The 25,006-nt window shown below is 45.0% G+C and overlaps 1 protein-coding gene across 1 annotated transcript in view; it reads left to right on the top strand.

Annotated features, from left to right (window-relative positions):
• The first annotated feature begins 10,292 nt into the window (after window positions 1-10,292).
• LOC142581866 (cell adhesion molecule 3-like) overlaps window positions 10,293-25,006 on the top strand; it is a 99,319-nt gene continuing 84,605 nt past the window's right edge. The window contains exon 1 of the mRNA XM_075691311.1: window positions 10,293-10,938. The gene's annotated coding sequence lies outside the window, so the exon portion shown is untranslated. The remainder of the gene's footprint in view (window positions 10,939-25,006) is intronic.

Here is a 25,006-nt window from a genome sequence, read left to right as displayed (position 1 = left end):
GTCAAACATGAAATCCACACTTCCAGACAGCACAGCACTGTATCTTTCGCTTGGGCACTGTATTACTGCGGTCGTGGTGGTGGTGGTAAACTTTATTGGAAGGGATGAGGGGAAAGGGGGGGAGGGGGCTGAGGGAGCGGGCTCAAGTAAGGCCCTGGACCTGCTTGGCCTTCTCCACCCAGTCTACCAGTTCAAGCTGTTGGTCGACGTGCCCAGACCTGAGCCAGGCGGTACAGTCAGTGTCGCTACTGACCGGGGGATGAGAAAACGGCAGCGTGGTGCATTCCCACATTATGCGTGCTAGTGTCCCTGTTTGTGTATATATGTATATATTTGTGCTCTCGACAGAAAATGCGCGGAATGCAACAAATGGAAGGAAAAAATATTCAGAAGGTGCTGTACCATCAGGAGACGATAAGAAAGAGTGTGAACAGGCCTTGACGTTGCACACAACGTAAGTCGGCAGAACATTTATCGACCCATCAGCAGTGCCGTCGAACGGCGTTGAATCGGTGTCGACCTTCAGAAGCTTTTAAGCGCCTGCCTTGCGTGACGCCTCCGATTTAATTTCTCTTCTCGTGGAGGAAACTTCTCGTGCCTTGAGGTGTCTTGGACAATCGAATCTGTTGCATTCTTAATAACCCTACCTGGAATAATTAGATTCACACGGCTATCTCTCTTCGTAATGCGCAACAAATCGAACTTAAGCAACGCGACCAGCTTCACGCCAATTTAAAGTTTCGAAGATGGAAATGCAAAAAAAAAAAAGGCGCCCCTTCGCGAAAGTACTACTCATTAGTTTTCCTTTCAGTGTGCAGTACTTTTTCAGCGGAGTGTTTTGATTTCGTTGAATGTGAAACTTTTTCTGAAACGTTTATTTTCGCCTGTGTCTTTTCGTGGCGCTAATTTTGCACTTTAATGAGCACGACTGGTCTTTACAACATTAAAGCGGATTTCTCTCTTCTTTTTCATATATAAAACTGAAAAACTGTGTCGGCTGTTTCATGGAGAAAGCTTAAGCTGCTTGAATGCTTCTGCGATAGCCTGTAATGAAAACCTCGGGATATACTCCCACACGACGTACCTCCTACCTCGTGATATACCTCGTGATATATTTCCAAAACTATTAATAACACACTCGCTGGAAAAGCACAAGGAAATGCAATATTTTACTAATGACTCAAATAAATGCCATGGCTGTCTCGAATTTTTCAGTGACTTCGAAAACAAGCTTGAAAGATTTAGCGTCGAAGTGTTTTAATGTGTCCGTGTGCGAGCTATCACGCGGTCTTCGCGCAGCAGTGTTGTGAGCACTGTAAACTTACTTTCAACATTTTCACCTTTCAGGCCCAAATAAGGATCTTAAAAGCAAGATAGAGTGATCTTTTTGGCAGCAGGCCTTGTGGTTTACGTATACTTGATTTCGAGGAGAGAGAGGGAGAAAAACAACCTTTAATGATATGCTCTGAGCCTGACATGCCACTCCAGGTGCTGAGTGATGATCATGATTTTGAGGCGCTATGGGAATGTCGCCAGCGCAATATGCTAGCATTCGCGCTTCTCGTCTACCGAATAACGCATCCTACTACAGCCGATTTTATACGTGTTGAATTCGCCGAGCTGGCGCGTCAGGCTTTTCACATGAGTACAAACATGACATCACACGCATGACAACAAGCGCCGTCCCTGAATCGAAACTAAGATAGCTTACACAAGAGCGGAATCTTGAGCATGGGTGCGAACATAATCTTCAAACAAGTCTTTCTCGACGCTACGTTCCTCAATGGCAAAGCTAACAACCCTGTATTTCACGGTGGATATAAGTCCGCGCTGCCTTTATTTTGTTTTTAGATGCTTGTGCTCCACGTTTCCTTGTGGAAGTGTACTTTGGTGCAGACCAAGCGTGACGAGGGGACAGTCAAACAACGGCGAACCAGAGACCACCGAAACTATTTTGTTATTCAAATTCCGGACCGCCTTCCATTTTGCAAGTGAATGAAGGGAGAAAACGGTCTGTGAAAGAAGAAGATTATGAGCAAGAAAGAAACTGGAATCAATATCAACATCAACAAAGACAGCTATGGGAGTCACTTTCTGTTCTCTTTCCTGCTGAGCTTCTTTGTTCGGACGTCTTCACGTCTGCTAGCCCTGCCGTCGAATCTTTTCATTTCGACCTGCTTTGGCGTTTACTTCTTGAGGCTCCACTCAGAGTGTCTCCTGGCTTGGTAGTGTTACTTTGAACCACTACGGGCCCGCTGTCGCCTGCGTGTTCACATGTCAGCACATCGTCCGCGAGGTCCGGCAACCATTCCGAGTTTGCCTGTGAACGAGAACAGTTTCCTCCGGGAAAATAGCGCCACCCTGGGGTCATCACAGGCAGAAGTTCAGGGAAAAAGGAAGGGAGGAGAAGTACGAAACTTCGGCAGGCTGCAGATTGCGTCAGCCTTTCTAAAAGACCCTCGAGGAAACGACAACGCATTTTCCTGTTATAAAACGCTGTTCGGTCTCGATCATTTTTTCGGGGCTGCTGTACTGCTTTTTCACTATTTGTGTGAAGTCCTTGTGATTGCTGAAATCCACTTTCCCTTCTGGCGAGAGCCGCGCCACTCGCAGCAATAGAAAAACGTTTCGGCAGTTGTAACGAGTCCGGACTCCAAGTTCGATTATGTTCCAAGGCACGGCACGGAGTGGAATGGCTGCTGTCCTACAGGCCGAGAAAGCGCTTTGTGAAGGCTATAACGCTGTGCTGACGATGAGAAAGGAGAGCATTGATGACTTGGCTGTAATACTGTCACGCATCCTGCAGGTTAGACGACCGAAGATGCAGAAGACCGCCTGAAAGTGCGGGTTTGACTGTCGTAAAAGTGAACTGTAACGATTGTTCTTTCTTTCTTCCTTTCTTTCTGTCTTTCTTTCTTTCTTCCTTTTGGGGGGGGGAACGGGGGGGGGGGTGCATTGCTGTAGCCATTAATCCAGGCACGAACCCAGGATTTTTTTTCGGGGGGAGGGCCCAACCCAAGGTAACTTTTCTATGCCAAGGTGTGTGTGTGTGTGGGGGGGGGGGGGGTACCTTTACAGGCGCCCACCAATCGCCATAGAGATGCGTACCTGCAAAAGAGAAATGAAATAAGGTGTCCCTCACATATACACCTGTGCGATGCACCTCTCCTTTGCTTGGAAAACAAAGAACCGCATCAAATGGACTCGCGCAGGAAAGAAGCGCAGGAAGAACATTGCCAAGAACAAGTAAGCAAGCGAAAGTGTAAAATAAAGATTACTGTAGTAGAATACAACTTAAGAAAAACAGCAGTTGGCAACCAAGGCACACAAGCCGTGCGGGGTTGTGTTACTCCGCCAGCCACTCAGAGAAGCAAACAAAATCGTCGTCATGCGGCCTTCTCAAAATGGCGTCGTACTTCATACCTCTGGAGCGTATGTACTTCTTGAAGAGTTTTTTCATCGGCGGAAGCAACGAGGTGTGCAACAGACATAGACACAGTGTATGGTGTCGGAGCATTTCACTCTTACTCAAAAGTATGCGGTACAGTTCCTTTCACTGCTGAACCTTTTCTACTCATGAAACCAGTGCCAACTGAAGTGAAACTTCAAAATAAAGAGTCGCACAGAAGGAAGAATTTTATTTCAGTTCAATAATGAATTGGGTTTTCGCCATTCCATTATAATTGGCGAGGGAAAACGTACAACAATACGCGCTAATAATTTCTTTTTTTTTTTTTGTGGTTATCGCCTTATTTTGGTAACAGGAAAAGTTTGAAGTACGAATTAGTTACAGCTTCGCGGAGGCACGCTGGGCGTGGGCGGGGTTTCACTGCAGATTTAAGTTTTATTCTACTATAGTAGCGTTTTTTTTTAATTAGCTCTGGAAGAATTGTAAATAAATATTTGCGAAATAATCACAGTTCTTTTGGATCCCTCCTCGTTTACTGCTCTACCAAGTGCCAAAACCGACTCGTGTTGTTATTTGGGAAGTTGCGTAACGATGCATGGCCGCCAGTCCCGTACAACTGCGCAGAGCGCAGGACGCTGCGGTTCTAGACGTACTGCGCACACCGTGGAAGGTTACAAAAACACCTACATAAGCACAGTAGAGAAGTGGATACGTCAGGCGGCTTGACTGATAACTGTAGAAGCGCCATTCAAAACACACGAAATTATTCTCCACTTCGGGCTGTGTTTTCTCTTCTTCCTTTTTAAATAAAGAGATGTTGATCCATAAATATTTTGATGAACAACGGTTAAATTTGTTAATTTTCCCTTTTCTTTCCTGTTTGGCTGTCGCCGTGGCTCTCTCCCTTATTAGGTCGCTTAATTTCTCAACTCCTACGACTCTTGTTTGCAGTTGCCAATTTTGTAAAAAATTGCTGTACAATTAAGGAAAAACCAGACGCGGTAGCAAGTGACAGACATATTGCTTATGGGTTTAAGTGTTATTGGCGGGCTTGATGATGAATGCTGTCTCGCTTGAACGCAAATGGCGTTTTCTCCGGCCACAACTCGCTCCTAGAGCATGCACACCAGCTGATCACGAACCGAGTCCCTTTCCTGGTCCCTGGATCAGTCTAAACAAAGGAATCTGAACTAACGAAGCAAGAGCGATGCGCGTGACCGTTCAATAAATGTTGACAACTGGACCCATCTCGAGTTAATCGCGCGGGCACTGAATTGACGAGAAAACTGGCCTTCACAACCCAGGAGATGCCGATAACTACCGCTATCCAAATGAAGTGAAAAAGGCAGCAAATCATTGACCGCCGAATAGCTGTCAAGTCTCAACATTGACTTAGCGGCGCTTTAGGAATGCGCGTGGGGAGTAGTGGCGGGGGCGGGGGAGGGGGGTCCATGCCGCTTAAGTTCGGGGGGGGGGCGCCTCCTCCCCCCCTTGGGTACGTGCCTGCATTGATCCTCTAGAGCGAAAGTGTTTATCATAATACATGGCTAAAATGACAAAGGATACATGTCTGACTTCAATTAGGAAAGATGCGTGGTGCTAGATTCCAGCGTTTGTAGATTTATAAGTCTATGTCAAAGGCGTGACGGACTTGTAGAGTAAGAGTGAAGAGGCACTGCTAGCTATAGCAATCAGAGCTCGCCTCCAGCTAGAACGAGTGCCATCTGCTGGAGAGAGAAATTCGGCTGTGCTTTTTAGGAAGAAAGGAAGAAATGCTATTTACGGATACAGAGGTTTCATCGTTTTGCAAGATGGCGCGCGTTTCGCAACCAAAGTTCATCATCCATACAGCATCTTGAACCAGAATGAGACACTCATATTGAAGGATACTATCAATTGTGTGTCCCTTTTCAAATAGGTCAGAAGCGTCAATTACTTCTCCCGCAATTTTCTCTTTTAAATCTTGTGCTTTCGTTGCCGGTTCAAGGTAGTCACGACGTCATACATCCTATAGTTGTTTTCTTCATGCCCGCGGAGTATTTTATTGCGTCATTTGTCGTCCTTAAGTAAATTGAAGCACATTTATTTCCACTTTCGTCTTTCCTATTCAGGCATTACAATTTTTCGTTAATGTTCCCTTTCCTTTTTTTCAAATAAAACTTCGTTAGCAATACATATTACAATAAAAATCTATATACTTCAACTATGCCCAAGTATGTTCGGTAATCCTGGCTATGAAGGAATATATGGATAATGGGGAGCAAGCAGCCTATATTGCAAAATCTGCACTGAAATGACGCGGTAATCTGTCCCATCCTTTTCTTTTTTTTTTTTTTAATTTGGAGGCCGGTAGCTTCTGAGCAGTGTTTGTGTGCACTGAGGAGCAGCGCATGGAGCTTATGGTGTTCAAGGACACCCTTCATAGAATGAGAAAAAAAGTGTGTACATACGTATAAACAAAGCGTGAAATGCGGTTTGGAAAAAAAAATCTGTTCGGTAACGAGAAATGAGAAGAAAAGAATGTGGCAGGAAAGGGCGGATATTTTGGAAATTCCGGATACTGTCCACTGTTAGTACACTATTGTTGAAATTTCAGCAAATGTGAGAGTGGTCGTCACCCTTCTGTGGTGATGGATAATTTGCTTCGCTTAACAACTTGAAAAAAAAAAAGAATATTACTGCAATGTCTTGTAGAAGAAGCTTGTCCAGGTCTCACGGCAAGAAGACGCAGCAGCGAGATTCTGTTATAACCCCGTCAATAAGGCGTCGCACAGTACATGCATCCGGCCAGGAGCATCGACTTGGTTAGGGTCGTTCAGCAACTAAGCCAGCCGTTGCTATTCTCGCGAACAGTTTTCTGTATCAATGACGGCAAAGTTACGGAGGCGAAGCGCACGTGTGAGAGCGCTGCAGAAAATAGTCGCACAACCAATTCGTGTTCGTTTCAGCTGGGAAACAGAAAGCATAAGCGTTTTATTTATTGCGGCACTTATATCAAATTAAGGCGTGACATACCACGCTCAGCGTTAAACCTGAATTTTATTTTGCGCTTTGCTCTTCCGCTTTCTGGCAAATGTGAAACCGTCGCAAGTAGCAAGCTGCGCTGATTCATCATCTGCTCACATAAACAAAAACAATGTAAAAACGGAAGGCGCTGTCCGACTATGTCTCCTTATTTGATGCAGTAACAGATCTGCAGAAGCTTCACCCCTGAAGCCTCCTCTTCACTGCCACTGAAAGTCGTCCGCGAGAATATCAGGTGCAGGAAAAAAACGCGCGACATAAGAAGCACTACTTGTAGGGCGCCTATCGCCAACAAAGGACGCGGATGCCACTTCTGTGCCTGTTCAAGTGAGTCGGACGTCCTCCACAGTAAATGCTGTCTAGAGTAGGTGGTTTAAAGGTGGGAAACAACTAGCCCTTTCTTCAAATACTGACGTTTCGCCACATAGTCTGGGCATTTACAGAAAGTCCAGAGATAGTATAGGATTAGGCTGTGGCTTTCAAGAGTAGGTCTCCCTATATTCTTATTCCGTGTGCTATCTGTAATGGCGCTATTTTCTCATTCCTTGTAGAAGAGCTCTTCGCGGAACCAGCTCCACGCCAGAGGTTTCGCGTCGCCTAGGAGACGTGAATCCCACTGCGCGTTCGACCGTGTCATCCGTACTGGCGACGAGGACTGACCCCGGAGCTCTGTTTCCGCTTTGCTATTCCTGCGGCTGCAATGTCTCCCGTTCGAGAAATTCTCCGCACTATGACAGGCTCCCACTTTCCAAAAATGACAGCAGGGGCGGGAGTGCTTCACTAGCAAGCAGCGTAATCCTCTGACACAACCAAACGAGAACCCCTACTATAACATATGCTATCTACTGTGCCTGGGCTGAAAGCGGGCGTAAGTGCGCAGTTTCAGCACACGTGGACTAAGAGCACCAGTACCGACGGCGGAGGCATTTGCTATATTGCAGTCGGTGCAATAAAGGTGCCCTATTGCGACTTGAGTGGCGCCTGTTCTTCTGGCGTTTCGCGCATGGCTCAACTGTGTTCATTCTGCTGATGCTACTTTTCTTCTCAAGAAATAACAGCACAAGCTCTAAGATGATCGCAGAGCTCGCTGAAATATAAACTTGAAAGAAAACCTAATAGCAATGGACAACGTAATGTTACTCCTAAGCATTCTGGAAGAAAGTTCGAACACATGCACATGGTGAGAACTTTGAGGGATAGGTTGCACAAAACAAGTCATTTCCACACAGAACTTAAGGCCCCTTTTGCAATGTCAGGAGGATTCCCAGCTCCAAGAACAGTCATTAAAGAGATCGCGTTATTTCTCATTGCTTTAAACTTGATGCACCGTTCTCGGTTCTCCTGGAAATAAAGCGAACAAGATAATAGCACTTGGGAGATGTCCTCATCTGGTTCAAGACTTGCACATCCTGATGGTTCAGCGCGTCCTATTTTACGCAAGTATAGTGGTTAGCGAAGCCCGAACCTAAGTAAGGTTCACGTGTTTCTCAGTTAGCTAACAAAGTCTAAATTTCAGTTCAGAGTCCACGGCGCACAGCATAGATATTTTCGCTGCATCATCAAACCATGTTGCGAAAGACCATTCTGTGGCAAAGCTTTATCACGATGCGTCATACGTCGTGGCTCAAAGAGAAATAATGCAAATGTCACCGTGTTTCAAAACGTGCTCACCAGCCCGTTTTGCCATTTTGTCTGTGTGGTCGTTCCCGGCTAGTACAATATTACAATGGGTTTGGGCATCCACTTAAATGCAGCTTCATGTTTACAAGATGTTGTACTCTGCACATACTTGACAATTCATGCAATGATTTCACTGTTTCATGCCTAGGCGTGGATACTACGTAGAAGCTTCGTCTTCGAGCCCGAGACGACAGCCCAGCTCCAAGGCGCATCACTACCCGCAATAAACTTCAGTGCTTCCAGTTTGTCACATAGCTGTGCTGTAGTGGATGATATCGGGAGAGAAATATTAGGTATACGCTGTTCCCTCGAGGTTGGAATGACAATGAATTATGAGGAGCTATTCTTACAACAAGACCCACCTGTATGTATGTATGTATGTATGTATGTATGTATGTATGTATGTATGTATGTATGTATGTATGTATGTATGTATGTATGTATGTATGTATGTATGTATGTATGTATGTATGTATGTATGTATGTATGTATGTATGTATGTATGTATGTATGTGCGTGTGTGCGCGTGTGCGTGCGTGCGCGCGTGTGTGTGTGTGTGTGTGTGTGTGTGTGTGTGTGTGTGTGTGTGTGTGTGTGTGTGTGTGTGTGTGTGTGTGTGTGTGTGTGTGTGTGTGTGTGTGTGTGTGTGTGTGTGTGTGTGTGTGTGTGAAGCAAAACCCAGGGTTGAACTTCGCATTTCTTCCTTCCGTCTTCTGCCTTCACCCATGTTGCTGACTGCATGTGAATGGGCGTTCTTATTTAGGTACTTTATTCTTAAGGCTCATACTTAACGCTTATAACAGGCTCATGCAGGCAAATTGCCTTTTGTGTTGAATACAAGTGCGTGCACAGTGTGTGCATATAGTGTGTGCAAGTACATAATGTCATCTACTGCCCTTATTTTGACAATAAAAGACATATATTGTGTGTCACTTATACCCGGGAAGGTCACAGAGTGTTGACAGAAGAAAAGCTGCTCGTTTTTCTTGTTCTTCTTTTCTACCCGCTTTCCTCTGTCTCAGTGAAGGGCAGCAAACAAGGTGGAACATCGGTAACCTCCCTGCCTTTCCACATTTAATATGCCTTTCCAAAGCAAGACGCATTAGTAAGACTTTTGCATTCTACGTGCCTAAGAAAATAAGACCGTCAAGAAGCTGATCACATGCTGAAAGAAGTGATCAAGATTGGTCACAGTCCGTATACCTCGTACAAGTCCAGCTGTACATCACACTGAATGGAAAATAGCGGCAGTACGAACAAGAAATAACCAAAACCACACAAGTATGCCCCAGGAATCAGCTCATCTGTGTGTCTCGGTCTTACGTAAACATGGTTAACATGTAGCCGCTTTTCAAATGTGGGTGAGGGCATGGACAGCGTCGGCTCCTTCGAAAGCACTCGCGCTCCCTGCCAGGCGTGCGAGCGGCCTTCTCTGCAGGCTGCTTTTGCAGGCGTTATCACTCAGCTGTTGGCTGTGCCTTCCCCCTCCATGAGGCGGCGCGCAGGGTTCAGTCATTTACAAGAACAGAACTTTTGAGCAGAGCATCCTAAGCGCGCTCTTACCTATACAAATCAGCTGTGGTTCCTTTTGTAAAATATTCTTTCTTTTCCTGCTCACTTTGCCCACCCCTTTAAAGGGGTTCGCAAAGCATGACAAACCAATACACGACAGCCTCTCCTCCTGTAGAGTCAGTGAAATGCGGTGTGCACGACGCTCGAAGCAGAACCCGTCGCTGCTTCAGGCCTTCCGCCGCGCCAAAACACACGAGAGCTCTTTGGGTCTTGAGGGAGGACAGGAGGAGAGAGAGAGAGAGGGGGGGGGGGGGCGAGTGGCCAGACGCTTTCTCTACGGTTTAGACACGCGAGTCTTGACTGGCCCGCTTGCGCCGACGCGGGGAGTCGGAAACGGAGGAAACGATGGGGAGAAAACGGAGGGGCACCGGAGGTGACGTCACGCGGCAGGAAAGGAAAGGCGAAAGCTCCCGGAGAGCGTGCCGCTAGAGGAGGAAACGAGGGCGACACACGAAGAGAAATGTCAAAGAGAAATTGTGAGGGACACGTCGGTGGTGAGAGAGGAGGCGCCTAGGAAGAGAAGACGGGACAGGGTGACGGAGGAGATTAAGACAAAAGAGAATATATTAAACGACCATATATATACAGACAGTCCCGAAGCAGGGAATGCGATCAGTCTGAGGGACCCACCGCACGCCGTCGTTGGTGGGGAGGGAGGAGTGCCCAGACGAAGGGCTCCACGGTGCGGCTCGGACGCCGGCTTTCCGCGCGCCCGGGGCATTGGCACACGCGCTGCCACTCGGCGCAGACGCGCGCACCGCACCGACGACGGACGCGCTCCAGCACCCGTGCCGACGACGTGTGGAGGAGAAGCGCTGTGTGCTACTGCTGCTTGCTTGCTAGGACGGAGTGAAAGTGCGCTGTGTACGGAGGGCTGAGAGGCAAGGAGGGTTCGGCGCTAATCTCTTTGACCGGTCCCCGAGGCAACGAGGGCGCGCGTTCTGCCCATCGAACACCGTTCGCTCCGCTTGTTTGATCGGTGAATTAGCGGACCGCTCGCTACACTCCGCCGGTTTTTGTCTCGGAAGCTTGGGACTCGTTAACGTGCTCGCCGGCACCCGTTCGACATGGGTTAGGCTGCCACGATAGCAACTTCCGTCAGCGCAAGAATTCTTGAACTGAACACCGCTAACGTTTGGGCTGTTTGTCTCGTCGCCGTCGCCGTTCTGCTGAGCACCACCGCTTCGGCCACGAGAAATTTCGGATGGCTCTATCGAAGTGGTCCCGTGTCGATGCGCTCTTTTCAACTTGTGGTAAGCACCTACAGATTTTTGTTCGTGCTGTCGTACCTTTAGAATACGCAGATATATAAGTGGCTGTCATGATGAATCGGTGTTATTTAAAAGCGAGAAATCTAGGATAATATACATCTCAGGAATAAACGTATTTCTCTTCCATAGTCATCCCGTCGATCATCTTATTACGCAGTTTGCGTACGCCATAACAAAATACAAGCGGCTCAGGAACTGCTCCCTTCAAAAAAAAAAAAAAAAACCTATTTGAAAGAAAAGAATATTACCGGAACTCGTACGAGAGTCTTCGCACGAAGCTCCATGATACGTCATGTTTAATTACGTCGCGAGCACTATAGCAAGAACATGAATAGGTAGTTTGAAACTCGTATTCTAAGAAATGAATGCTAATTCCACGTGAGTAGATACAAGGCTTCCACTCTGCCTTGTAGGCGGGTCTCTTACAATAAAGCGGTCCTTATCAAGTATGTGGACACCTCTTACGAGATCGGCAACCTATGCTGTTCGTGGGCGTTCAATACTTTAAGCGGCGAAAAGAGTGAAATCCGCGGTCATTAACACTCATACATTATAGGTGTCTCTCAGTCGCCTACCCGACGTTAGAGGTTCAACAATGTGCTGAACAGTTTCGAAAGCTTATGCCTGCTTTATTCATACTAGGTTTTCAACATTATGTGTCTATAAGTAATGAACATTAACCGCCAAGTAGCTTTCTGAGAATTTTGCTGGCCACAGGCTGCTCGTACAAGTACGTCATTCGGCTGGAATATATTAAGGTGAAAATGTGACCTGTGATTGCGAACAAAGTGAACAAGTAGCCCAGAGTGACTTTTACTTAGGATTTCAAAAGAACAGCCCTTTCTTAATATATATATGTATAAAAAAGTAATTGCACTGTAGACACGCTGGCAACTATTTCGTGCTGGCATGCGACAAAAAAGAAAAAGAAACAAAGAATCACTTTGCTAAATATAAAGTTTCAGCAACATATATAAGCACTCAAGGAAGAGCTCTTGTGAAAGTTCTCAAGTTACGACACGGCTACCACAAAAAGAAGCGTAGGCAAAGTAGGCGTCGCTTAAATAAAGTGCACGGTAATATTCTGAAAGGTGCGATCGTTATTCCGTGCGCATTACAAGAACCATGTTGAAATGAAGTTCGTCTCCCCTCACGAACAACAAGTGGAAATGAAAAGAGCATGAATTCATCAAAGCTTCGCCGAACATGTCTAAAAGCGGAAGGCCAGTGATCGATCTTGTCGAGCATCATTAGGAAGCCAAGCGGACAACCGTGCATGATGAGGTTACGTGAAGATCAATAAACAGTTCGAAAGATAGAGCAGAAAAAAGTAGGATGTTCTTCTCTTTACAACACACAAGTCGACAACTTCATTTTTGTTTCGCGTGGTTTCGCAAACTATCAAGCTCAAGCCAGTGACGTAGCCAGAACTTTTTATCGGGAGGGAGGGGGAGGTTTGGCTCCCACTTGACCTGGGATGGGACGGAGAAAAGGGGGAGGGGCTGGGAAGGGTGCATACTAACACAGAAATTTCGGGTAAGAGAGGGGGGGGGGCATGTGTCTGGTGTGCCACTCACTGCACTACTCCACTGGCTCGAAAAAGATTGGAAAGAGTGCGTCATTGTTTTTCCACTGTATCTGAGGTCCACTTCAGCTGAGAAATCCGCATCACTGTTTCAGGTTGAGGGAGATAAAAGAGGCAAAGCCGTAAAGTCAGCGTGGAAGTGTCTGGTCACCTACCCTACGTTGGGGAAGGGGAAAAGGAAAATTGAAAGACGACAGAGAAGGAGCGGGAGGAAAGGTGCGCTGAATGCGTGCATTTGTTTTGTTTTTGTTTGTTTTTTTCGCTATGCACAACAACACACATGGGAACTTGCCGTTGGAATGGCCAAGATTACACAGTTGTCGCCCTTTGTTACTGAGCAAGTTCTAGCAACCTACTCTTGCTCGAACTGCGCTAAACAATATCTTGTTTTCGAAAAGTCGTCCTTCAACTCGATATGAGGCTCGCAAAGCTGTCCAGGGATACAACGCGACTATAAATTCACGTCTGTAAAACTCGTACCCTGCGTGTGATGCGACGTGTTTTATAGTGCCTCAATTCCTCTTCATCTTATTTTCTTTATCTCCTTCTTCTTTTTCTCTTCATCAGTCTGTCTACTTTTCAAGCGGGTGGGCGTGATGCCCCTTTTGGGAGACAATTGCTAGTCTGCTTCTCTTCCTTTTTGGTGTTTATATATGTTTACATCATTAATAATAATAACCATGATATGCGCAATGCACACACACGGGTACAAAATAAACATCGGCCAAGAAGCCTAGAGCTTCCTGTAACAATTACTAGAGGGAACTCCGCGTTAGTGTCTACATGAGCTGCAACTATGTCAGTTTATCGAGCATGGGAAAGATAAGTATGCATAGCTTGGTCTAAGCTTGGTTCTTCTTGCTTCAAATGGCCTTGCGCCTTCGTGAATAGACTGCTTTCAACAATGTGTTGCGTCTAAAACGCAACAATTTGCAATTACTAAGCATGTGCGCCGAGACATTGCCTTGCCGTATACAGAAAACTGCGGTTGCTTAGAAATGTAAAATGATAAATCACAAGAAATAACGTCACAAGAACCGAGCACGAAGACTAGACACGATCCCGAAGATTAGAGAAATCTGGGTACTGCACGTTGTTCCCACGGTAGCTGAACGATCGCAGAATTTCAGGAGGGGTATTCTGTAAGAGTCCACCTAGTGGACTGCCCATTTCGGCCGCTGCTGATTGGTTAAGGCTGCTCGCCTCCTCCTCGCTCGTACAGCTGCATCCAAACAGCAATGGCCGAAATGGACAGTCCACTAGGTGGTCTCTTACAGAATACACCCCCCCTCCCCCACCCAGTTCATCAAAGTAATTTTTGTAGGAAATCACAAAACTTACCGAAGAAAGGAAAGCACAAACTGACAGAAGAAGCGCTTGTTCGTGTCAGTTTGTACTTTCCTTTTCTGTCAGTGTCCTCGTCTGCTCTGACGTGAGCCGCATACATAGCACAGAACAATGAAAGTACATTAAACCCAGTTCGTCGCTCTGTCAAAGGTGTTCATGCGCTTAAGCAGCGCAACGCAGTCAAAGGCGCTCGCACAGAACAGTCGTCCTCGAAAAGGACAGCGGACATGACTCTGCAAGCGACAAGCTCGAGTAATGAATATCGCCCACTACCGATTCATCTAAGTCGTATCTTCCTTCGTTTTGCTTTATTTTCCAACATGATAATCACCGAGTTAAAAAGACGAAACCTATAGAGATCCGACGAAGATATGGAATCGTCCATAACAACACAATGCTTGAGGCTAAGGAAATGAAAAGAACGATGAAGGAAGTTAAATTTTATTGAATTATCAAAGTTCTCGGCACCACGAAGAATTTGTTTTGACAGTCCACAGAGCGCTCATAACTGCCTATTCAATTTGCCCATGCCATACTTCTTTTGTCGATTACTGTATAACGACTTCTTGCACATAATTCTTTTGAAAGCGCTTGAACAATAATGGGCCAAGAGATCTGAACTTGCTAACGGCTTCCACAGACTGTCTTTGCACCTTAAATAGACAAAACCTCAAGCAAACAGGCATAGTTTAGTTGAACTCCAATGACATTTCTCAAGCTGTTAAATTCGTTTTTATAAAGGGCGACGAAACTTCCGCTACGCATAAAGAACCGAATGGCGCTGGGATTGGGAGACATCAGCAATAGAACACTTCGCTGTTGGAAGCCTTGCCATTCGCCGCTGCATAAATTTAGTGTGTTTTGCTGTTTGTGACTATTCGCAAACAGCAAAGATATTCAGAAACACCAAAGATATGATTCCTTAACAGCAGACGTCAATTATATCCGCGTTTATTTCTTTTTCGAGTGCATGAGCCATGAAAACACATTTGTAGAATGAGACTATATTGTGCAGCAGTAGTGAGAGAGCCTGCGGCTACGCAACATTTTCACAAAATAAGAAATAAAAACAAACGGACAAGTAAACAACACTAATGTTGCTGAAAACTGCTCATCATTAGTCACGTTACCAAGTTAGTTTAGCGATGGCCACCGACTACTTTAAATACTTTTCTCGCTGCGATATAGACTTCAGCAGACTATCTCTAAAAACGTAAATTTGACGTCAAGGAGTAGTCCACGTCACCAGACAACCCCAAAAGAAGTGGTTATTAAAACAATGCTATAGATATAGATCAATAAGCAATTCAGCAATGATGCACATCTCTGTCGCGAAACGCTGGCTTTTTGTTAGCAGGTATGAGTGCTTTGTTTGTCCTGCAGCTAGCACCGGTCATCGCGCGTATGCAACAAAAATATCCTGCAGGCTACAGACGTAGCGCGCAAAGAAACATGTATGAAAACAGCTTTGTCAAGGTTGAAGTTTCAAGCTTACTTCACCGGCCTCTGCGACTGTTTATATTCCTGTGCGACGTCCTGCATGCGCGCACTGTTCACTCTCTCCTCCCTTTTCTCTTTCTATTCCCCTTTCCAGTACACTCAGTGAAGGGAAGCAAACCAGACGCTCCCTACCTTTCTTTCTGCTTGCTTTGTCGTTCTCTCTCTCAACATGAAGAAGGTACAGACATGCTTACAGTACTCAATTTATTAAGTGTAAATGAAAACATTTCCTTCCACAAGAGTATGAAATCATGATATAATTATGCTGCATTCTCACATCTTGACTACATCTCCAAATGTTCCACAATGTGGCATAATCAGCCCCGTAAATGATCACGCGCAACGCCTACTCCGCATACCCTGCGCTTTCCTCGTCGTGTCGGAAATTACTGACAGTTGAGTGACGTAATTATGACCAGAGGGTCGTCATTGGCTTCGTCCGGACAGTGCCCCATCTGAAATTTTCAGCATAGTACGCTGTATTGTAGTGGTATGCGTCTATGGAAATTTCTCAGAGCAGCAAATGAACGCGTTGGGGGTACCCGTGTCGAAACAGACCATAGAACTCATAAACAAAATGTTACCACTTCAGAAATTGCTTTGGCGAAACTCGCTATTGCTTCACAAATTGCAATCGTAAGCAAAATCTGCATTTCACTTACCGATATGCAATACCTATTTAGTATTTACGCCTACTCCTTTCTTTATGACAAATTCTTGTGTGAAAGCTCCTCGCAAGAGTAATCATGCAATCTTTAATGAGTTGAGAGCTTTGCTTCGTTGAAGCGAGCGTTCGTGGAGGGGAAATCTCCTTAGCGGGGTGAACACCGCATTGCGCTGTTAGGCATCCCAGCATAAAGGTGGGGTCTGGGGATAACGAGCTAGCAGAGAAGCAGCATTCGCCGCGCGCCATCAACGCTGCCGTCGCCGGGGTGATCGTTCAGCGTTCGCACGCATGTCTGGCTCATCGGCCCGGCTCGATCGGCTTAATGAGCACTTCGCGCTGGATTGCAGATCAGGAAAAGTGGCTCTGACGCACCGTCACTTCCATTTCCGCGCCGCAACCGCTGCCACCGCGCGTGCTGATGCGCTTCCAGATCACTTTGAACTGAAGTGAAAGGTTAGAAGTGCATCAGGGAAGTGCAAACAAAGTAAAAAAGCACGGAACAGCTCACCTTCGGCCTCCTTTATAATTGGAAGTCTGCGTGCGCTACTGTTGTTTAACTTTGAGAAAAGCAGGACCTGAGATACCGTATGTCAGCGCTTGCAAAGCTGCGTACAGTACGTGGGCTGCGGCGATAAAGAAAAGCATTGTAGTGGGATCTAGTTTGGATGTCGGCTTACTGTATAAGATAAGGTGTGTGCGCTTCTGAAGTTTCGCCTGCACTGCAATTGATTATGCAGCCTGCTAACACCATTGTGTGTTAAGTGCTGTTTTTAGAGCGGCGCAAAGTGTTCGTAATTCGTCCCAAGGATCAGCTGGCGGCAGCCGTTCCAGTGAGCTTTTGTTCTTTGCTGCCGCGGTGTAAAGCTGAAGGTTTCAGATTTTCTTCCCCTGTGGAATGTATTCTCAAAGCAAGTTTAAAGGACTGTTTAACAGATGTGACGCCTCCCTGCCAGCACGCTATCGGAAGCTCAACGCGCTCGTTAAAAGGAAAGCGAGCAAGTGCGCTACGTTCGGTCGTGATAAATGACTTCCAATTAGTTCCCCAATGTAGGTGCCATGCACTTTTCGCCGGCCTTGTACGTTTTAGAGGCTTGCTAAGACTTCGAAAAGCAAAGTGTAAAAAATTAATTGGTGATGGGGGCCGGATTCTGCCATCCAATTGGATTTATGTTTCGTTTTTACGGACTTCGCTTTTTCTTACTTTTATTTCTACACCACAGTGTTCTCCCCAACATGCTCGGGGCCTTGCATAGCATTTGGCGTGCATAGTAAAGGCATCAGCGGCAATTGTCTCAGCGCCTCATCATCAGGAAACAGTGAAGGAAGAATAAACACGCGGCTTGTAAATAGAGCTTCCTTCCTAAATGATTAGGATGCGCCGCCTATTTCCTAATTTGCTACACACTACGTTTCCCTGTGATTGCCAAGCTGAAGTTCACATGTTTCATATTCTGACGGGTGTCTTAAGAAGTCCAGTGAAATAAGAACCTTATTGTCCAAAAATATGATAAACGCTTTAGCATCATAGTTCCCCACACATTATACAAGTTTCTAAGGCTTGAAAAGTGTCTTAATGTTTCTGGAAAAAAATTATTTCGTTTGGCCGCGCATCAAGTCATGTAGTGCCTGGTGTACCATGCCTCTTCGTCTGATTGAGCTTCTTTCCTCCAGTGTCTGCTTGAGTGGTTAAAAGATTCGATAACCACTGAATGCAACATCCGTAGACAACGAAATGGCAGGTCTTAAGTGGCCGCATCTATTGAACATGTAGCGTGAGGATAAGCAGCATCATGATCAGATGCTGCAACTCGATGTGCTTGACCAAGGCGATGGGCATCTTTCACAAGTGTCACACCAGTCGTGAAATTTCTGATCTATTCATACGCCTTGCTGCTGCGAATCGCGTGCATTGCTCTACTTGACTTTCATTCTTCAATGACTTCAATAGGTTTCCCGTGTCCAAAATTTGATCACATAAATTATGTCGTTCATGCCGCAAGTGGGACAGCCATTTTCGCACTCGTAGTGTGACGATGTTTTTGACGCGAAAGCATCAAATGGCTCATTGAGCAAGAAAGCCGGCGTCTATGGTCTGGAGCAGCGACACGACACCTGAATTCCCATTGGCTAAGACCCCACGCCTCGAGCGCGCCTCGACGGAGCAGAGAGGGCAAAAGGAAACACCTACTGCCGCGATAGCGGGATAGGTGTTGCGGGAGGGAAGAGTCTCTGTTTGCTAAGTATGAACAGCTGGTCTAGTTGGTTGTGATTGACATTATGAAACACAGGCGTTCGTGTTGTTTTTCTCTTCTCGTCCATGTTCAATTGTGCGCTCGAACGATGTTTCATAATGCCAGTCTCTGTTTGAATGCATAATGCTGCGTGAGGGGAGAGTCTCTCGTTGCGCAGGGCGGCGGTGGCATGCGGCGTTGGCACCGCGGGCTGCTGCTGCTTGCTGGCGCGGGCACCACGTACCGCTATGGCACATTACTCCCAGCGCAAATCTCAAAGGTCCGCCTAGCGGCGTTCAGTTGGGCATTAATGCTTTCACATTCACAACTCATAAGAGGGGCTTAGGTGCCCTCGGATTTCTTTAAATGCACGCTTCTGCCACTTTACAAATATTTTATGCACTAGTGGCAACGCTTTTGCCATCTTACAGGTAAGTGTCATGAAAATTTGAAATTTTATAGGAAACTTAAGGTTTTCATTTACTGGCCCTCGTGGATAAAATTAATGAATTTATTTATTTATTTATTTATTTATTTATTTATTTATTTATTTATTTATTTATTTATTTATTTATTTATTTATTTATAAACACTGCTATCTTATACCAGATCATAGCAACATTGTTCACATGTAACTACACACAACAGCAACGAAAATGGGAGAACTATATGCAATATAGAACACGTTGTTATGAACTGAAAGAGAGGCACCGCGCTTGCTTCAATTCCAAGTAGAAACAAAGTATAAGAATAAACAATAAGAAGACAGAAGCTATAAAAGTAGATGAAAGAATGGATTAAAGAAAAGCCAGAATTGAAAAATAATCTCGGCCAAAACAACACTCTTTTCTTTATATTCCCCACTGAAGATAATTTTTATTTATCAATTTTTGTTTATTCCATACTGCTAGCCAGGGTGCCAAGCCTTAGGCAAGAGTGGGGATTCATAAGTTTTGTCGCTGACAAACGTATTTCAACATGTAACATCGCAAAGACATAGTGACATAATAGAAAAATAACTGAACACAGAGAAACAAACCGCATTCCCTACAACAAAATGCATCATTATACAATCAACACAATCGGACAGAAAAAAAAAGAAGTTACCACCGTTTCCTCAATGCATTTAAAAATAAATAGACTGTTTCGCATTCTATAACATCCGCTGGTAGATAATTCTACTCACAGATTGTTCTCGGGAAAATGAATTTTTGAACGTATTAGTGCCACTTATAATAGCTACAACGTTCTTAGAGCGTCAAAAGCGCACTGCACTTTGAGATGGTGCCTTTATATACAATGCCTGATTAGTTCCAGGTGTATTATGAAAAACAAAAGAAAATAAATTTCAATTTTTCCGTAATTGTGGTCTTTCAAGTTGCGCTCTTCGTAAGAGGGGTAAGGGTAACGTCCGCCATCTATAACAGTTAAAGAGAAATCGAATAGATATAATTTGAACCCCTGTTAGTTTTTAAAATGTTCAACGCAGTAAAAGGATACCACACTGCAGCTTCGTATTCTAACTATAGTCTAATAAATGTCTTGTGCGCGAAAAGTTAAAAGCTCGGCGCGGCACTTCCAAGCCTACTTCCCAAATATGCTGAGATTCTGCATGGCCCTTCTTTCGATGTACTCGTCGTGGTTCATATATTAGGTCAGATGTTAGTAGCATTCCTAAGTATTTATATGTAGAGACCTCTGACACTGCATGACCATCGGTGCGCTGAGGAAACGAAAAAAGGTTGCTTTTTCCGTGTCACTCTCATTGCGAATATTTTTTTTTTTAGTTATTATCCGCCAATTTAGACACCATATGTGTAGTGTTGCTAATGCTGTGTTTAAATATTCATGACCCCTCGGACCGTGAATTTCTTGCTATAATTGCGATCGTCCGCAAAAAGCTTTATTCTTACAGATAAATTTTGTACGATGTCATTGATCAATAACAGGATAACCAACGGCCCTAAGATATAACCTTGTGGATCATCTGTTTTCACGCTAGCAGAGTCTGAGCTTACGCCATCGACTGTTACACAGTGGCTTCTGATGGAAAGGTGTGCTGCTAACCACGCGAGCATTGAGTCATTTTTCAGAATTGATTCAAGTTTAGGCAGTATTTTCTGGTGACTCACTTGATCGAAGATTTTTCGAAGTCTAATAATATAATATATTACGTTTAATATTATAATATGTTTTGAAAGTTTACAACGAATGCTGGGCTACTGTTATGCCACTCACCTCGTTACACTGAACTACAGTTCCGGAAAAATATGAATATTTAAAATAGTAAACACCCTATTAAATGGAGTTGTAGGCAATGAGTGTGTGTGTCTGTTATATAGCTCAAACTGTCGCTGAGGTGAGAAGTAGCCATGTATCAATATTATAATGACCGTTTAGTAGTTGACAAAATAATTTTAAACGACATATGAGGTTTCTATTGGTTACAAAAGCTAAGACACTACGAGAAATAAAGTGTGTCGTAGAGGTTTCGCCCATTGATATTGTAGATAAACCTAACTGTATTTTATAAGATTTTCTAAATTCGTGACTCCCTAAGACAAAACGGTTATTTTTGTACGCGGGGTATTAACAGAATTGTTGTTTTACAGACTCAATCTCAAACGGGACACAAGAACTTGTGAAGTCGCAACGGCCCTTTCGTTTTATAGACATGGAAAAAGCAATGGTTCGGAACAAATTCAGACTAGCAATACCAACGTTAACGGATTTTATTGCGTTTAGCATTCTTGGGTAACTGACCACGATTTCTTGCGACTGTCCAACCGTTCTCGTGATCCGTTCCCGCTGATAGCGCAGTCTAACGCAGCGATAACAAATCGAATGGTGGAGCGTTACCGCTATGCGGTGGCACGGGCTATCATGCGGCACCGCACAGTGATGCGCGGTTGCAAGGAGAGCGCCTCTCGACAGCTTGCGCTTTGAAGCACTGTCGTTGCGACGTTGCGCCTCTGGTCGGAGCATCTGTGACTCGTAACACAAACGGAAAACAGTGCCACTCATAACCGCCTTTTAAAGCGTGCTAAACGCCTTCTTGTATAGCAACAGAGGTTGGCTCCACGTAATTTATTTTTTGCTTGGCTTTCGTTTAGGGGCACAGCCTATACTCCCTTTCACACAAAGCAGTCAACGCTGTGGAAGCTAGAGAGATCTTGCGGTGGCTTCGATCGCACATGTATGTAGTTTAATGTTTCTTTTTCACTGCGATATTGCGCAACTGTTTTTTATATAGCCTCGGTATTGAACGAAACAAGCTTTAATCCTTAGAAGCAAAGACAGTGTGGTATACGGCTGCTAATGCGTTGTTTTAGATAATTTTTTGTTGTTCTTTTCGCTTGCTTTTTTATTTTGAGCCCGTCGCGAGGAGCCTCACGTGTGCTCGCGCGAGCTAACGCCGTTGGCGCCCAGCGAAGCCTAGACGGAAACGCGCGGAGTGATGACTTTTCTTGATCGAACTTCTTTCGTAGCTTCCACAGCGTTGGTTGCTATGTATGGAACGGAGTATAGTGAGGTTCGCTATGGTTGCTGCACTGTTAACAAACTGCAACTACGCCACGCACGCTGGCATATCCCTAAGTGCACATCATCGCGAACTTATTCAACAGGTCAGGACAAGTACAGGATCATCATCATCATCACCATCATCATCATCATCATCATCATCATCATCATCATCATCATCTTCATCATCAGCCTGGTTACGCCCACTGCAGGGCAAAGGCCTCTCCCATACTTCTCCAACTACCCCGGTCATGTACTAATTGTGGCCATGCTGCCTCTGCAAGCTTCTTAATCTCGTTCGCCCACCTAACTTTCTGCCGCCCCTTGCTACACTTCCCTTCCCTTGGAATCCAGTCCGTAACCCTTAATGACCATCGGTTATCTTCCCTCCTCATTACAAGTCCTGCCCATGCCCCCCCATTTCTTTTTCTTGATTTCAACTAAGATATCATTACCTCGCGTTTGTTCCCTCACCTAATCTGCTCTTTTCTTATCCCTTAACGTTACATCCATCATTCTTCTTTCCATAGCTCGTTGCGTCGTCCTCAATTTAAGGAGAACCCTTTTCGTAAGCCTCCAGGTTTCTTCCCCATACATGAGTACTGGTAAGACACAGCTATTATACACTTTTCTCTTGAGGGATAATGGCAACCTGCTGTTCATGGTCTGAGAATGCCTGCCAAACGCACCCCAGCCCATTCTTATTATTTCTGATTATTTCAATCTCATGATCCGGATCCGCAGTCACTACCTGTCCTAAGTAGATGTATTCCCTTACCACTTCCAGTGCCGCGCTACCTATCGTAAACTGCTGTTCTCTTCCGTGACTGTTAAACATTACTTTAGTTTTCTGCAGATTAATTTTAGGCCCACCCTTCTGCTTTGCCTCTCCAGGTCAGTGAGCATGCATTGCAATTGGTCCCCTGAGTTACTCAGCAAGGCAATATCATCAGCGAATCGCAAGTTACTGATGTATTCTCCATTAACTCTTATCCCCAATTCTTCCCAATCCAGGTCTCTGAATACCTCCTCTAAACACGCTGTGAATAGCATTGCAGAGATCGTATCTCCCTGCCTGACGACTTTCTTTATTGGGATTTTGTTGCTTTCTTTATGGAGGACTACGGTGGCTGTGGAGCCACTATAGATATCTTTCAGTATTTTTACATACGGCTCGTCTACACCCTGATTGCGTAATGCCTCCATGACTGCTGAGGTTTCGGCAGAATCAAATGCTTTCTAGTAATCAATGAAAGCTATATATGAGGGTTGGTTATATTCCGCACATTTCTCTATCACTTGATTGATAGTGTGAATATGGTCTATTGTTGAGTAGCCTTTACGGAATCGTGTCTGGTCCTTTGGTTGACAGAAGTCTAAGGTGTTCCCGATTCTATTTGCGATTACCTTAGTAAATACTTTGTAGGCAACGGACAGTAAGCTGATCGGTCTATAATTTTTCAAGTATTTGGCGTCCCCTTTCTTACGGATTAGGATTATGTTAGCGTTTTTCCAGGATTCCGGTACGCTCGAAGTCATGAGGCATTGCGTATTGAGGGTGGCCAGTTTTTCTAGAACAATCTTCCCACCATTCTTCAACAAATCTGCTGTTACCTGATCCTCCCCAGCTGTCTTCCCCCTTTGCATAGCTCCAAAGGCTTTCTCTACTTCTTCCGGCGTAACTTGTGAGATTTCAAATTCCTGTAGACTATTCTTTCTTCCATTATCGTCGTGGGTGCCACTGGTACTGTATAAATCTCTATAGAACTCCATAGCCACTTGAACTATCTCAGCCATATTAGTAATGATATTGCTGGCTTTGTCTCTTAACGCATACATCTCATTCTTGCCTATTCCTAGTTTCTTCTTCACTGCTTTCACTGCTTCAGTACAGGGTGCTTAGAATTAAATCTCGTGAAGTGTGCTGTTCTCACAAATAAACTCGCGGGTTCTAAAAAAAAATAAAAAATGGCTGTGCGGCCGAGCAGCTATGCAGTCAGTAAAGCAGCAAAACTTACAGTAGCGAGCGAACACTATAGTGCTGGATGGAAGTCTAAATTGCACCCTGTGTGCCAAAGACGCGGAAATATTCAATACTTTTCGCACATCCTGCGTCCCGTGAATCTTTGAGTGTAACAGTACACACTTTGCGTACAGGTAGGCACGCGCCTTCGCGCTTGCCACATAACTACAGGCTTAATCCGGAACCCGAGCTCGGTGGAATAATAAAAAATGGCCAACGCAGATCCTGTATATAGCATATATAGTTCAAGAATTTGCACGGGTCTGTAGGAAAGTTTCAGCCAGCGGCCTGTCATGTGCATATATTGTATAGTTATCGAGTTTTTGCTGAACGTGCTTTTATTTCGTTTCTCAAGAGATCTTCCAGGGATAGTATCTGTATTCGGATAGTTGGTTCTAATGTATCCTAGCTTCCCATCAGTGTGCAGTTATTAGACCGCAAACAAGAGAAGAAAACGTTTATGATTTCGTAACAGAAAAGAAGAAAAAGAAGCTGCCGCTGGCGCACTAGGCCAGTATACAATATAATACAGCGCCCTATTTCAGATTTTTGAAGATGATTGGACTATACGAACGCCTGTAATTGTTAAAGAACATTCCCTTTTCGAGTGTGTTCACAATGACTGCCTCTTCATTATCTTTAGTATTCTTTTCCCCTGTGTAAGGTAGCAAATCGAGCGCACGTTTGGTTAACCTTCCTGGCTTTCATTCTTTTTCTTCTCCCTCTTCGTATCTTTCCTTTCTCTTATCTATCTTTCCCCTTCCCCAAATGTGGAATAACCCGTAGAGCACGGCCTCGCTGTTTTACTTGCTGTTACTCCCTCTTCGTATCTTTCCTTTCTCTTATCTATCTTTCCCCTTCCCCAAATGTGGAATAACCCGTAGAGCACGGCCTTGCTGTTTTACCTCTCTGCGTTTTACTTCTCCTTTGCATTAGCTTCAGAAGTACTACGCTCTTAAGCAAAATTACACCCTTTGGGTCGTATCTTGCCACGCAGCGATAGTCGTCGTCTGTCTTGTACGCATTTCCTTTCCTTAACGCTGCGAGCCCGCTACTTCCAAGTCACGAGCGGCATGCGCGTTATCAGAACGGCAGTGCATTCTCGACAGGAAAGTAGCGAGCGCAGCGTTTTCAAGAAAGGAAACGCAAGCAAGACAGATGACGATTATCGTTGT

The sequence above is a fragment of the Dermacentor variabilis genome, chromosome 5 (genome assembly GCF_050947875.1).
Source record: "Dermacentor variabilis isolate Ectoservices chromosome 5, ASM5094787v1, whole genome shotgun sequence".
NCBI lineage: Eukaryota > Metazoa > Arthropoda > Arachnida > Ixodida > Ixodidae > Dermacentor > Dermacentor variabilis.
Note: the sequence above shows the minus strand (reverse complement) of the source record. Positions and strands in the feature narration are given on the sequence as shown.